A 14,589-nucleotide genomic window follows, 5' to 3' on the forward strand; every position below is an offset into this window, starting at 1 on the left:
TGCAAGATATTCACAGAAGAAATATGTGCAGCATGTGAGGTGGTGTGTAGGGTGAGGAGAAGACGAAATGGGGTGCAAGGAACAGCATGGCGGAATGATGAGGTGAGACAGGCTGTGGCACAAAAGAAAAAAGCATATTATGAATTGATGAGAAATAGGGGCGTGGAAGAAGTTGAGAGACGGAAGAGAGAGTTATATGTAGAAAGAAAGAGAAATGTGAGAAGATTAGTAAGAGAGAGTAAGAAAGAGAGTGGATGAGAAATTTGGAAGGAATTTCAGTGTCAAGTGGAGGGAATGTAAGAAAATATTCTGGAAAGAGGTGAGGAAAGTAAGAAAGGGTGGCAGTGAAGTTAATAGGGGAGTGAAAGATATAAATGGTAGATTACTAGTTGAGAAGGGAGAAAAGTGAGCAGATGGAGAGAACACTTCAATGAAATGTTGAGCATAGAGAATGAAAGTAATGCGAGTATAAGTGGCTGGGGAATGGCTGGGAGAAGGAGGGAGGTGAAAAGACAGGAAAAAATCAGTAGGATGGAAGTCGTGGAAGCAATGAAGAAAGTCAAACTGGGGAAAGCCCCAGGAGTCGATGGAGTGTGTGGTGAAATGCTGAAGCATGGGGGAGAGATAGTAGTAGAATGGATGTGGAAGATGTGCAGACTGGCCCGGGAGGAAGGTAGAGTCCCGGAGGATTGGAAGTCACGTATAATTATTCCCTTATTCAAAGGGAAAGGGGAAAAAGAAGTGTGTGGTAATCATAGGGGCATTTGTCTTCTTAGTGTAGTAGGAAAAGTATGCGGTAGGATACTTATTGACTTTTTTTGTTGTTGTTGATAATGAATGGAGGAAGGAAAAACAAAAGAAAAAATAAGTAAGTACATGTGCCTAACGGCATCCTCCATTCATAAAATACTTATAACAATTGGAATTAAATTCAAGTGGATTAAATGTATGTGGGAAGCAACACCCAGGAAGTGAATTCCAGAGAGTAGTAGTTCTGGGGATAATTGAATTTTGATAAGCAGAGGTTCTGCATTGCAGGGGAAAGAGTGTGAGTTCAAAGGCGCTCCCAGCTGCCCGAGTATTTCGGGAGAAAATGTGAAGGGCAGAAACAATTGAAGCCACTTCGTTAGAGCACTTACGGTGAAAATGTTGATAAAATAATGTTTAAAAAGCAACATCTCTACGTACTGGTAATGGAGGAAGGTTCTGTGTTATGGCAGGATTATTGATTAATCTAATGGCTTTATTTTGAATTTTGTCCAACTACCTCAATGCAACAGAGAAATTAGTTGGAGAAGAACAGGAAGGCTTTAGGAAGGGAAGAGGTTGTGTAGATCAGATATTCATTCTTAGATCTCTAGTGGAAAAGTTTCTCGAGAAGGGAAATAAGTTGTATGCGTCCTTCATGGATTAGGAGAAAGCATATGACAGGTTGGATAGACAAGGATTGTGGAAAGTATTAAGAATGTATGGGAAGTTGTTGAATGCTGTGAAGAGTGTGTATGAGGGTGCTAAGGCTGCAGTGCGTGTGGAGAGTGAACTGAGTGAGTTTTTCTATTTGAAGGTTGGGTTGAACAGGAATGTGTCTTGTCTCCATGGTTGTTCAGTCTGTATATGGATTGGATTATAAAAGAGATATAATGTAGGACAGTGTTGGAGTGGCCTTAATGAGAGACGGCAGTGTTTGGAAACTCCTTGTATTGTTGTATGCTGATTATACTGTGTTGTTAAGTGAAGACGATGGGAAGCTGCAAGGCTTGGTGGATGAGTTTGGGAGACTGTGTAAGAAACGGAATCTAAAGGTGAATGTAAGGAACAGTAAAGTTATGGTCTTCGAGAGAGGTGAAGTTAGTGAATGTACATTGAGGTTGGGTGATGAGGAAATGGAAAATGTGAGTACGTTTAAGTACTTGGGTAATGTAATGAGTAAGGATGGAAGTTTGGAGGGTGAAGCGCTTGAAAGGGTGCAACAAGGAAGAAAGGTTGCTGGTTCCTTGAAGGCAGTGATAAGAAACAGGGAAGTGAGCATGGAAGTGAAAAAGTTATTACATGACAGTATTGTGATACCAATTCTAACGTATGGAAGTGAAGCTTGGACGTTCTTGGAAGGACACAAATCAAGAGTGAGAGCAGAGGAAATGAGTTATTTGGAAGGAGCCTGTGGAGTAACATGGAGAGATAGACTGACAAATGAGGATGTGAGGGAGCATTGCGGTATGGATGTGGATGTGATAGGAAGCGTTAGGAGAAACACACTGAGGTAGTTTGGGCGTGTGGAGAGGATGGAGAGTGAGAGACTGACGAGGAGAGTGTGTGAGTGAGGTGGAGGGGGAGAGAGGGAGGGGAAGGCCAAGGATAAGATGGAAGGATGGAGTGGAGAGGTATATGAGAGAGGGGGGTGTGAGCTTGGAGCAGGGCAGTGAAATGGCGGGAGACAGGGCGACATGGAGGCGATTTGTTTGTAGCCACCCCTTACGGGACTGGGGAGTCTGGCAGTAGATAGATAGGTTCACTGACCAGAATATGGTGGGAGCCGAGTCCCTCAAACTTGTGACTTTGCCTCAGCTGTGGATAAAACTCTTAACTTTATACCCTACCCTCGTTTGGCCTGACTTTAACCTTGAAACGTTTGCCCTTTAAGATCGAAAAGATTCTATTTACATTTGGCACTATGGAATCAATTATTAGGTTTTTGTCTGCGGTCGTGGTTAATTTGTAGTTCATCCCTACTGTTATGGGCCCCATCTAGTTGGAGCACCTAAACCTCCTAGACCAGCAAGCATCCATTTGTTGGTTATATGACTGTATTTATGAACTAATCTTTATTAACATACAAAAACTCAACGCTGAGGTATGTTTAAAAAAAATAAAATCCAGTAGATGACTCTGTCATCTGAATTTACAACTGATATAATTTGTAAGTAATCTTAATGAGACAGTTAGAGTGCTATACGTACATTGAAACTACAGTAAGTTTATCATTACAAGTATCGAAATCACATATTAGCCATCCCCAATTACGCTGCGCACATTCTAAAGAGGTTATAACTGAAAAAGCAGGTAAATTTTGATAAAAGAAAAATTACATTTTTTTTTTTTTACATCCTAAGAAACTTTAGAAAATTATGGAGCTGTAACCCTCCACCCTCTGCTCCCCAGCCACCCACCCAACTTTCCCAAAATGCAACACTTGTGCCGGAAGTTTCACCAGACCGCATCTCCCAGCTCCTCCAACTACGTTCTTTATCCTGTGCCATTTTTCTATTCTTTTTCTGCTAGGGTCAATAATTAACCTCGGAAACTGTCACAGGGGCTTCATGTATCTCGCAACTAAAACCGAAATGTACATTTTTTTTTTCAACATTACACATTAAATCGTATTTTACTGTTCCGAAAGACATCGAACATATAAGCACGATACGTGCTTACTTTCCTCTTCATCTGTCTTGTGTTTTGTTTTTAAAAAACTTCAAATCAAACATTTTCTTGCATCCATACTGACTAGCCTAACCTACAACACTCCTGTCATAGGATGTATTACCTGCACCTCAATGCACCACTCACCAACACCCCAGATTGTCATGTTTACTCCTGACACACACACACACACACACACACACACACACACACACACACACACACCGATATTCTGACAGAAATAAGTGGCAGCACCACCCTAACATAACGCTAATCTTCACAGGGTGATGTACTCCTCCGGCCTTGCCACATTACTCACCAGCATTATATGATTTACCGCCTAATCCACACACCCACTTTGGCTGACCCATCCATTCATCACACTCTCCACACACCCACTCCGCCCACCTCAACCACCCACACCGTCCACCTTGCCTGTCCACCCGCCCAACCATCCCAACTGCACAACCGACCTGCACACCACCCTCCTGTGTCCACTTTCCTTCCCACCTCACACACCCAACCACTCCTCGTGCCCACCCACCCACACCATCTCCTGGGTCCATCCACCCAATCCACTTTACCCGCTCCGCCTTCCCCACCCACCCACTCTGCCGCCCTCTCCTCCCCCACTTGTTCACCCACCCAACAACCTACCTAAACCACCCACCCACCCCCTTGCCTACCCCACTCTTGCTTCCACCCATCCCCCAACCAACCTTTTTTTTTTTTTTTTTTTTTTTTTTTTTTTTATGCGAGGAAGAAGGAACCAAAGGCCATGAGCCCGCAGTAACAGTTCCCTCCAAGAGAAAAACAAAATACAATAGAGAGCCAAATTCAAGATCCGATCATTTTGAGATGCCTGGACACACTACGTTTGAAAGACTGGAGATCATAGGCAGCAGGAAATACAGACAGAGGGAGACAGTTCCAGAGCTGACCTGTTGCATAAATGAAAGACTGGGAGTAACGGTTAACTCTTGCATTAGAGAGTTGGACAGAAAAGGGATGAGAGTTTGCTGCGAGAGGGGTGCTACGCGCCTGTCAGAGGTGGAGGAATGCAAGCAGACAGTTCAGAGGAGCAGTGACCATTAAAGTAGCGATAGAAAAGAGATAAAGATGCAACAGTGCGGCGAAGAGACAGAGGTTGAAGGGAGTCAGTAAGAGGAGGAGAGTTAATGAGACGAAAAGCCTTTGACTCCACCCTATTGAGAAGAGCTGTATGTGGGGAGCCTCCCCACACATGAGAGTTGTACTCCACACAGGGGCGGATAAAACCCCTGTATAGAGTCAACAATTGTGCAGGGGTAAAGAAAGAGCGGAGTCGGCTTAGCACACCCAATCTCTTGGAAGCAGATTTTACAAGAGATGTAATATGATCTCTCCAAGACAAGTCCTGAGTAAATGAAACCCCAAGCATGTTGAAGGATGATGCAGGATTAATCTGAATATTATTAAACATTAGTGGGTATACCTGTGGAAGATTTTGTCGGGTTGATAGGTGTAAGAACTGAGTCTTAGATGCATTAAAGACAACCATATTATTTTTACCCCAGTCAGAGATATGAGCCAAGTCAGACATTAGGTGTGCCATAGCCTCATCCCTTGTTTCTTGAAGCAACTGCTGAGATGGGCGTTATGGAACCGAATGGAAAGATGAAGGGTGGAGTCATCAGCGTATGAGTGGATAGGGTTAGATGCCAGCTTAGAAGATCATTGATGAATAAAAGGAAGAGAGTTGGTGATAGGACAGAGCCCTGAGGAACACCACTGTTGATAGATCTAGGAGAAGAACGATGGCCGTCTACGACAGCAGCTATAGAACGACCAGAAAGGAAGCTAGCGATGAAGGCACAGATAGAAGGATAGAAACCGTAGGAGGGCAGCTTGGAAATTAAAGATTTATGCCAGACTCGATCGAAAGCCTTTGAGATGTCAAGTGCAATGGCAAAGCTTTCGCCAAAGTCCCGAAAGGAGGATGACCAGGAGTCTGAAAGGTAGAGAAGATCGCCAGTGGAGCGTCCCTGACGGAACCCATACTGACGATCAGAAAGAAGGTTGTGATAGGAAAGATGCCTTAAAATTTTTTTATTAAGAATTGACTCGAAAACTTTTGAAATACAGGACGTTAAAGCAATTGGACGATAGTTGGAGGGTTGGGAATGGTCACCCTTCTTTGGGACTGGCTGAATGAGAGCAAACTTCCAGCAAGAAGGAAAGGTACAAGTTGACAGACAAAGGCGAAATAGTTTGCCTAGGCAGGGTGTAAGCACAGAAGCACAGTTTTTGAGAACAACAGGAGGGACTCCATCAGGCCCATATGCCTTGTTAGTACTGAGGCCAGTAATGGCAGAAAATACATCAACTGAAGAAATTTTAATGTCAGCCATGAGGAAGTCAGAGGGGGGAAGTGATGGAGGAACAGCACCGGAATCGTCTAAGGTGGAATTGGAGGAGAAAGTCTGTGCGAAGAGATCTGCTTTATCAGTAGAAGAAATAGCTACAGAACCATCAGAGTAGAAAAGAGGAGGGAAGGATGATGAGGTAAAGTTGTTAGAAAGATTTTTGGCAAGGTGCCAGAAGGAGCGAGAAGAATTCGAGTTGGAGAGTTGAGAGCATTTAGTATGGATGAAATTATTTTTAGTAGAGCGAAGAACAGACTTAGCACGATTCCGGGCAGAAAACGTAAAGATTATGTGATTCAGGGTGGGTTGGCTCCCGGTACCTTTTGTAGGCCTTCTCCTTGTTGCGGACAGCATTAGAACAAGCGTGATTAAACCAAGGCTTTCTTGCGTTAGTCAAAGGATATGAGAAAGGAATGTATGCTTCCATGCCCGAGAGAATAACCTCCCTAATGCGCAAGGCACACTCAGATGGCTCACGGCCATGGAAGCAATAATCATTCCAGGGAAAATCAAAGAAGTACTGCCTGAGGGCCTCCCAGTCCGCAGCTCCAAAATGCCAGAGACGACGTTTCCCTGGAGGGTCCGCAGGCCGTACTGGAGCAATAGGACAGGTTAAGGTAATAAGGTTGTGATCGGAGGAGCCCAACGGAGAGAAAAGATTAACAGAGTAAGCAGAAGGATTAGTTGTGAGGAAGAGGTCAAGTATGTTGGAGCTCTCTCCAAGGCGGTCAGGGATACGGGTAGGGTGCTGTACAAGCTGCTCTAGGTCATTAAGGATAGAAAAGATGTAGGCTTGTTCACCAGGTGGATCCGTGAAAGGAGAGGAGAGCCAAAGGTGGTAGGAACATTGAAATCTCCAAGAATGGAGATTTCAGAGAAAGGAGAAATGGACAGAATGTGTTCCATCGAGAAGTAAGATAGTCGAAGAATTTTTGATAGTCAGTAGAATTAGGGATAAGTAAACAGCACAGATATATTTAGTCAGAGAATGACAGGAAAGCCGAAGCCAGAGAGTGGAGAATTCAGAAGAATCAAGTTCAGGAACACGAGAGCAAGATAAGTCGTTGCGTATGTATACACAACAGCCACCTTTGGCTTTGAAATGAGTATAGAGAAAGTAGGAGGATACAGAAAAGGGTTTGCTGTCAGTTGCCTCAGACAGCTGAGTCTCCGTTAGAAAAGAAGGTGAGGTTTAGAGGGAGGAGAGGTGGTGCTCAACAGAGCGAAAGTTAGATGAAAGGCCGCGAATGTTGCAGAAATGAAGAAGAAGAGAGTCAGACAGTGGTTCCAGGCACCTCGAGTCGTCAACGGGAGAGGGGCAGATGGCGGGGGCATTTATGGTCCCCCCCCCTGGGGACTCCGAGGCAAGGTGAATCAACGCCATTTTTGGTTAATTTTGAATAGGAAGTGTAGTGTGTACTGTGCATGTAGTTTGGTGAAGATAGATAGAGAAATTTGTACTGGAGAGCATGCTGGCCTACTCTCTGTGTAACTGAGACACTGAAAAAGTTCAGCAAAGGGGGATGGTCAGGAACTAGTCCTGAGGGCTGATGAAACGGGAGCTCCAGCACTCCCTGTCATCAGCTTTCCATCCACCTCGGGAGTACTGCCCTGCTCGACTGGTGCTACAGTCTACCTACAGTCTACCTACCCATCATAAGGAAGACCTGCAGGTTCACCCACACAGAGAGGCACAGCTGCTTTGATAGTAGGTTTGTTTTCACCCGACGGAACTGGATCAATCCCACAACTTGAAAAAAAATGTGGTTGCATGAAATTTGATGAACCGTAGTTATGAATCAGAAATGAATCTCCTTGGTAAGTAACCAAATCGACCCCCCAGTCAAGCACACCTGGCTATCAACCGACATGAAAGGCGTCAGAGATGTTTGTGATCAGGCCAGAGTATATGCGATATTCACTGAATCTTGGCTTGCCTGGTTGGACTTCTCTGGATCTTAGAATGACTTGAATAGGTTTGAATTGATATACCTGAGGCGCACTGGATGTGAAGGACCTGACTGGAACAAAATAAACCCGGTTGGACGTAATGTAACTTAATGACTAAATTAGTATCACTGTGCCCGAAAGGACAGGAAAATCTGAAATGACATGACTAGTAGAATTGAAAGTGAGAATCCTTGCTAATCCTGAAGTAGCACTACTGAACCTCACTGGACCTGATTTTGGATGACCCTGCAGTGACCTGGGCTGTCCTAACTAGACCTCAACGGACTGGAGTACCTTCATGGGTCTATTACGTCCTTGCTGTAAATGCACTCTGAACTATCGTCAATTAATGTGACTGAGCTGAACTGGATATGAGGAATTTGAATGAACCTTATCCTTTTCATTTCGATAATACATTTCTTTTTCACTCCTGCACGCGGCAAGAATACGGTCAGACAAGGAGTGATGTATGCATTGTTTTTAGAACAATAGATCTAGGGTCAGAATAACTGGGCAAGATCGACTTAAAGCTGATGTCCGATTTAGACCAAAAATTATGAAAGACTGAGGATACAGCTAGAACAAAAGGATTAACTAAAAAATAAATAAATAAATATCAAAATCACAGAGAAAGGTCAACTGCCAAGGTCACAGAGCAAGGTCAGTTTAACTCAAGCAGCTTTGGTCTTATTTGAATCATACTAGGTGCAAAGCTTAACGATCAGGAAATAAAATGTTTTTTTTTTTTTTTTTTTTTTTAATCAGTCAAAGGTCAATATTGGCCAAGGTCAGAGTTCCATTCGTGTGTTTGTTTTTTAACATAATAACTAATACCTTTTTTATTTGACTTAAATGAACTCAGTGGCTTAGTTGAGGATCACCCAAGACGGTTTTGAGAGGAGGAGGTCAAAGGTCAAGGTTACGTGGCAAGGCGAACTTAAATAGCTTTTTTCCGACGTAGATTTATCTTTGTGTAAGAACTATTGTTAATATATCAAAAGACACAAGTATTCAGTGAAGGCCACTGGGCAAAGCCAACTAAAACAAATTTAATTTTAATTCGAACCAAAGCTGGTGGAAGGGTTAAGGGTTAGGAAAGAATGGAGCAATGGGATATTGAGAGTAATCTGTCGAAGGTCAAGGTCACAGTCAAATATTCGGCCCTTAGACCAGTTTGCGTGCACGATTGTTGCACTCTCTGAGAGCTCCTTCTTGTTTATCATTTTATTACTGTCCCCAGAAGATTTTATTCAGCTTAGGAGTGGCTTCTCAGATTGGATGAGTTAGATACAGCTTTACTTAATCCATCACTGCTCGAGGACTTTCCTATCTTAAATGAATTATTCAGCCAGTAGAAAGAATAAAATGAATAATACATCGTCGGCTCGAAGTAATTAAGTGGTCTGATAGGGAAAAAAAAAAAAACTCATCTTAAACGGTACACATTGAACTGACTAGATTAATTAAGCAGAAATGGATGTGAATTGTTCTGCAGAACCTGAACATTCCAAAACTGACATAAAGGTGGACATAAGAGTACCTGAATTGGCTTAAATATCCTTCAGTTAACCTGACTGACTCGGAAAAGATTGTCAAGACCTAAGCTGTCCTGAAGCAGGGTAATGGACTAAGTAATTTATATTTAGGTCACATAAGAAAATAATTAACCATTACAACATATTTTTCTGATGGTTATACCAGCTAACGTAAATACTAACTGACATTATATATCCGCTGACGGTTTTGACGGTGTACTGATATACTTTCACATCACAAATAAACTGTTTATGGGCGTGACTGCTATTTCTGTTCACAAACTGCTTGGCCTATCATAGCCTGCCGACAACCCGAGTTAGCATATTTTGTGTGTGTGTTTTTCCGAGTTTATCTAATTCTTTCATTACGATGGAGCACTTATTCATTTCAGTCTGTGAAATTTTTTTTCTTTTATGTGTCCGTCTCTGGGCAAAGGCTTCACGGCCTATCCCAAGGCCCAGTAATTCTCCTACACATCCTCATGTCACCACTTCAGTACTAACACCCATCGTCCACACTGAATACATGCTAGGGCTGTGGTGTACTAGTGGGGGTATTTTTACGACATATTGGCAAATCTTTTGGTAAATCACTTAAGTCTGCTTTTACGAAATTCAGATCCTTAAAGTGTTCCCTGCTCCAGCCGGGATTTGACGCTGGGTCCAATAGGACTGCAGGCTGTCTCTCTACCAGTTCAGCCACCGCTCTCCCGATGATTGTAGGCAACTTGCGATACAAAAGTCTTTTTAAGTTAAAGAGGTTAAATATGGACTTATCTTACCCTTCAGTACAATGGGTCCCTCCAAAGTGGAGCATAACCCTCTTATGGTAAACAGTATACTGTAGAAAAAGAAGTAATATGCATTCGGATTAAATGGGTTAACCCGAGATGTCCCGTCGACTTATGGGTACATTGCAACATTTTGCATTTGCCAGTCCTGATGATTTACTGGTACATCGTGGAATTGCAAGGTCCCTAATTTGCATAATTTTCAATTTTCGGGCGTGATTTTTCGTACGTATACACGGGACACCTTCCTCTATTCCTATACAAGATGCCAAGCAGGGACAATGTCTTACACCGCATAACCTTCCCCTTCCCCCCCCCCGCACGCCATTGTCTCGGCAATTCACCTGTTACCAGTTACCTGGCCAATAAAGACATTCAGGGCCAGAGTGATTCCCCAATTGATGACAATGTGGAGGACAAAGTTTACATAGCATTAGAGGAAGAAACAGTCAGAAATGATGATCAGGTAATGTGGCCAAAGAAGGTCAGGTATGGTGATGAGTTAGTGAGTGAAAAAATGCTTATAATGCCTATATTACTGTTTGAAAACCAATATACTCTTGTACTACATATAAATTCGTACCAAGTTAATAAATAAATACCGTTTATGAGTGGTGTGAAATAGTTACCCTCCCATAGAACTCATTTTCTTTGGTGCCAGCCTGTTAGAAAACCCAGTCAGGTAAGGAGGTACTGCTACCTGGATCGAGTATTTTAAACCTCAGGTGAGTGATTTCTCTATGAAATTTCGATGATTCTCACCAAAAGCGGAGGTTTTAGCCAATTTTTTTTTTTTTCGAAAATAATGGCCATACCACGTTGAGTACACCACTGCCCGTCTGATCAGCGAAGTTAAGCAACGTTGGGTCTGGTTAGTACTTGAATGGGTGACCGCCTGGGAACACCAGATGCTGTTGGCATAACGTTCTCCCTACGTGTCAAGAGAGGTTGGTGGAGGATTAGTGCCCCTCCCTGTAAAACAATTAACTCTAAGCCCTTGGCCACCCCGTTTGGGATATATGGCGTCTGGCAATGAATGAATGAATGAAACCTCGGGATTGGGGGGTGTCGGAGGTGCGAAATAGCTCGGGACGTGACGGGTTAAACTTTACACTTCTTTGTTAACTTTTTCCTCATAGATACACACCACCTTGGCACAAATTTCCCAAAATTACAATGTCTCACCACCATTCCTACTCCATTACCCGACTCTAAACCTCACAACCAGAGGCCCATCATAACCAACCAAAAGTTCTAACAAGACAGCATCTGTCATGAACCTCCGCCAAACATTCATCCCACAAAAATTGCCCTTCTCCGAGAGATTTGAATGCGCCTAGTGAGATTACAATGTGACCTCCACCCTTCCCTGCTTCAGCCCCAGCACCAAATGCAGCTCATGAACATTCAATCATGTCCTTAGATTAATGTAGCCCTCCCCACCGCAACATACTTCCTCACTTCATATACCTCCCTTCAGTATAATATAATATCCACAACACATCCATGGAAGTGGTCTACCTACTACAGTCCATCCGATTCACGTTTAGATGAGGCCACTACTTCCACCATCCGGTTCACTAATCTTCATTAAGTTCACGTTCAGGTGACCCCAGGGCAGTAAATAAGAGTAAAAACAACAACCTTGAAACAATTAGACTAAACTAAATAACATCTAATAGGTGACTTATTTATATTTCCCAAACGAACGACACATACAGTAGTTATAGCTAAATCCTATATGTAGCTCTAAGTCCTGCTCTGTGTCCTTCTCTTCCTGTAACTTCTATCCTGTCATCATCATCATCATCATCATTATCCAGACCTCCTTTCCCTCCCTAGGGCAGGGTGAGGAGTAGCAATGTCTAGACAACCCAAATTTGCCCAATCCAATGGGCCACGCTTCCATTCACTCATCATTCGAGCCCCCGGAATCCTGGCTCTATCGGATACGCCCAAAAGATTCACCACGTTCTGTAGCTTCACATAAACGTGTCCGACTGAGTCAATCCGGACACTGCCACGTTAAAAAAGGGTGCCAAATCCTTGATCATGCACTTCTCACAACATTCATCCAGCCAACAAGATCTCTTGTCATTTCCCTAGCCTCACTGTCATTCAAACCTCTCTTCCTCACACACTCATCCACCATATCTCTCCACTTTCTCCTTGGAGTACCTCGCCTCCTCCTCCCTTCAAATTCACTTAGGTATGCCTTTTTAATCACTCTGTTGTTATCCATTCTCTCCACATGACCATACCATCTCAGTACACTCTCTTCGATTCTGGTGTCCACCGACTTCCTCACTCCACATCTTTCACGAATCACATTATTTCGTATCCTATTCACCCTTTGTACTCCACAGCAGTCCCATCTCCACTGCTCTTACTCTTGACTTTTCATTTTCATGCCACACCATAGTCTCACATCCATATGTTAAAGCTGGCACTAACACTCCTTCATGTAAGCCTCGTGCAGTTGCAACACTCAAACCTCTGTTTCTTATCAAGGCCTTCATTGCACCAGCAACCTTTCTTCCTTGTGTCACTCTACGTTCAACTTCTTTGCACACTTTTCTTCTTTTTCTATCACTGTACCCAGGTATTTGAACTTTCTCACCAATTCCAGTCTCTCTCCATTCACTGTAACATTGCACTGGGAGTAACCTTTTCTCTCAATAACCATGACTTTACTCCTTTCTACATTTACTTTCAAGGCACGACGCTCGCAGACATCCACAAAACTCTGCACTAGCCTACCAAGTTCTTGTCCGGTATTTGCAAGCAATACTGCATCATCAGCATACAACAAATTTGAGATATTCCATCCATCACCATTCATTACCAACTCCATCCCTTTCTCCATAACTAGTGTTTTTGCTTCTCTCATAACCCCATCCATATATATATTGAACAACTATGAGGACATCACACAACCTTGTCGCATGCCCACATCTATCGTGACCCATTCACTAAGATGCCCTTTAACCTTTACACATGCTTCACTACCATCATAAAAACTCTTGACGGCACCTAGCAGCTTACCATCTACACCGTACATGCGCAAAACTTTCCACAATCCCTCTCTGTCCACTTTGTCGTATGCCTTTTCCAGATCCATGAATGCCATAAACACCTTATGATCCTTCTCACAAGCCTTCTCTGCTGTCTGGCTCACTGCATATATTTGATCCACACATCCTCTACCACTCTTAAAGCCACCCTATTCATCACTCACTATGACTTCTGAGATCTCTCTTACTTTCTCTGCAATAATTCTTCCATATACTGTACCTTCCCTACCACCCTCAATTTTTTTTTTTTTTTTTTAATAACAGAATCGAGGAAGGAAAAACAAATGGGAAAAAAAAAAATAATCCATACACCAGACTACTGGTGTCCTCCATTCATAAAATATCTGTAACAGACTTGAACAGTTGTGGGTTGAAATTTGGAGGAAAACAACTCTGGGGAAGCGAGTTCCAGAGAGATGCAGTTCGAGGAATGAAAGAATTCTGATAGGCAGACGTTCTGCAATATGGGTGAGTGACATTCCAGTCATGAGCGCTACCAGATGCCCGTGTAGCACGAGGGAAGGCATGGAGAGGCGGCACCATGGACGCAAACTCGTCTGAGCACTTGCCAAAAAAATATCTGTAAAATAATGCAAGGGAGGCAACATTCCTTCTTACTTGCAGGGGAGGTAGTTTATATGTAATGGCAGGGTTGTTAATGATTCTAACAGCTTTATTCTGAATTTTGTCCAGTTGTCTCAATGCAACCTCTCCACAACCATTTCACAAGGGTGAGCAATATTCAAGCTGAGAGCGCACATGACTTATAAATTATAGCTAACTGCTCATCGGTGAAAAAGTTACGGACTCTGTACAGTAATCCAAGTTTCTTTGAGGCGGCCTTAGTAAGTGATCTGACATGAGAGGTCCAGCTGAGGGCACTGTTAAGTGAGACACCAAGAATTTCAATACTTTTGGAGATGGGAATATTAGTAGCACTGAAGGTAATGTACGAATCTGGCAATATCTGTCTATTAGTAAACTGTATATATTTAGTTTTACTAGCATTAAAAGAGACAAGGTTGTTTTGTCCCCATTCACTGATTGTAGCTAGATCTTGATTTATGGAGATGGCTGTACTGAGTTGAGAGGTAGAGATTTTAGACTTTGTAAATGGATGTCTGAGTGTGAATGAACTATGTAGTGTTGAGTCATCTGCATATGAGTGAACGGGGTTGTGAGTGACAGATAAGAGATCATTAATATGAACCAGAAATAGGGTTGGCGCCAGAACTGATCCCTGCGGCACGCCGGCGTTAATTGAGTGGAAATTCGAATATACATCATCTACTTTTACTCTTATTTTCCTGTCACTAAGATCAGAAGAAATCAAAGGAACAAAAGACGTTAGTCCATAGCAAGGGAGTTTGGACAGCAGGGAACAGTGCCATACTCTGTCGAAAGCTTTAGAGATATC

General features: G+C 43.0%; 2 pseudogenes; both read left to right on the forward strand.

Moving 5' to 3' along the window:
- LOC145406403 (hemicentin-2-like) overlaps positions 1-14,589 on the forward strand; it is a 664,782-nt pseudogene that overhangs the window by 57,410 nt on the left and 592,783 nt on the right.
- Positions 10,900-11,018, forward strand: LOC145406493 (5S ribosomal RNA; annotated as a pseudogene).

Source organism: Coenobita brevimanus, chromosome 70 (assembly GCF_032717465.1).
Source record: "Coenobita brevimanus isolate Jiangsu-jjx chromosome 70, ASM3271746v2, whole genome shotgun sequence".
NCBI lineage: Eukaryota > Metazoa > Arthropoda > Malacostraca > Decapoda > Coenobitidae > Coenobita > Coenobita brevimanus.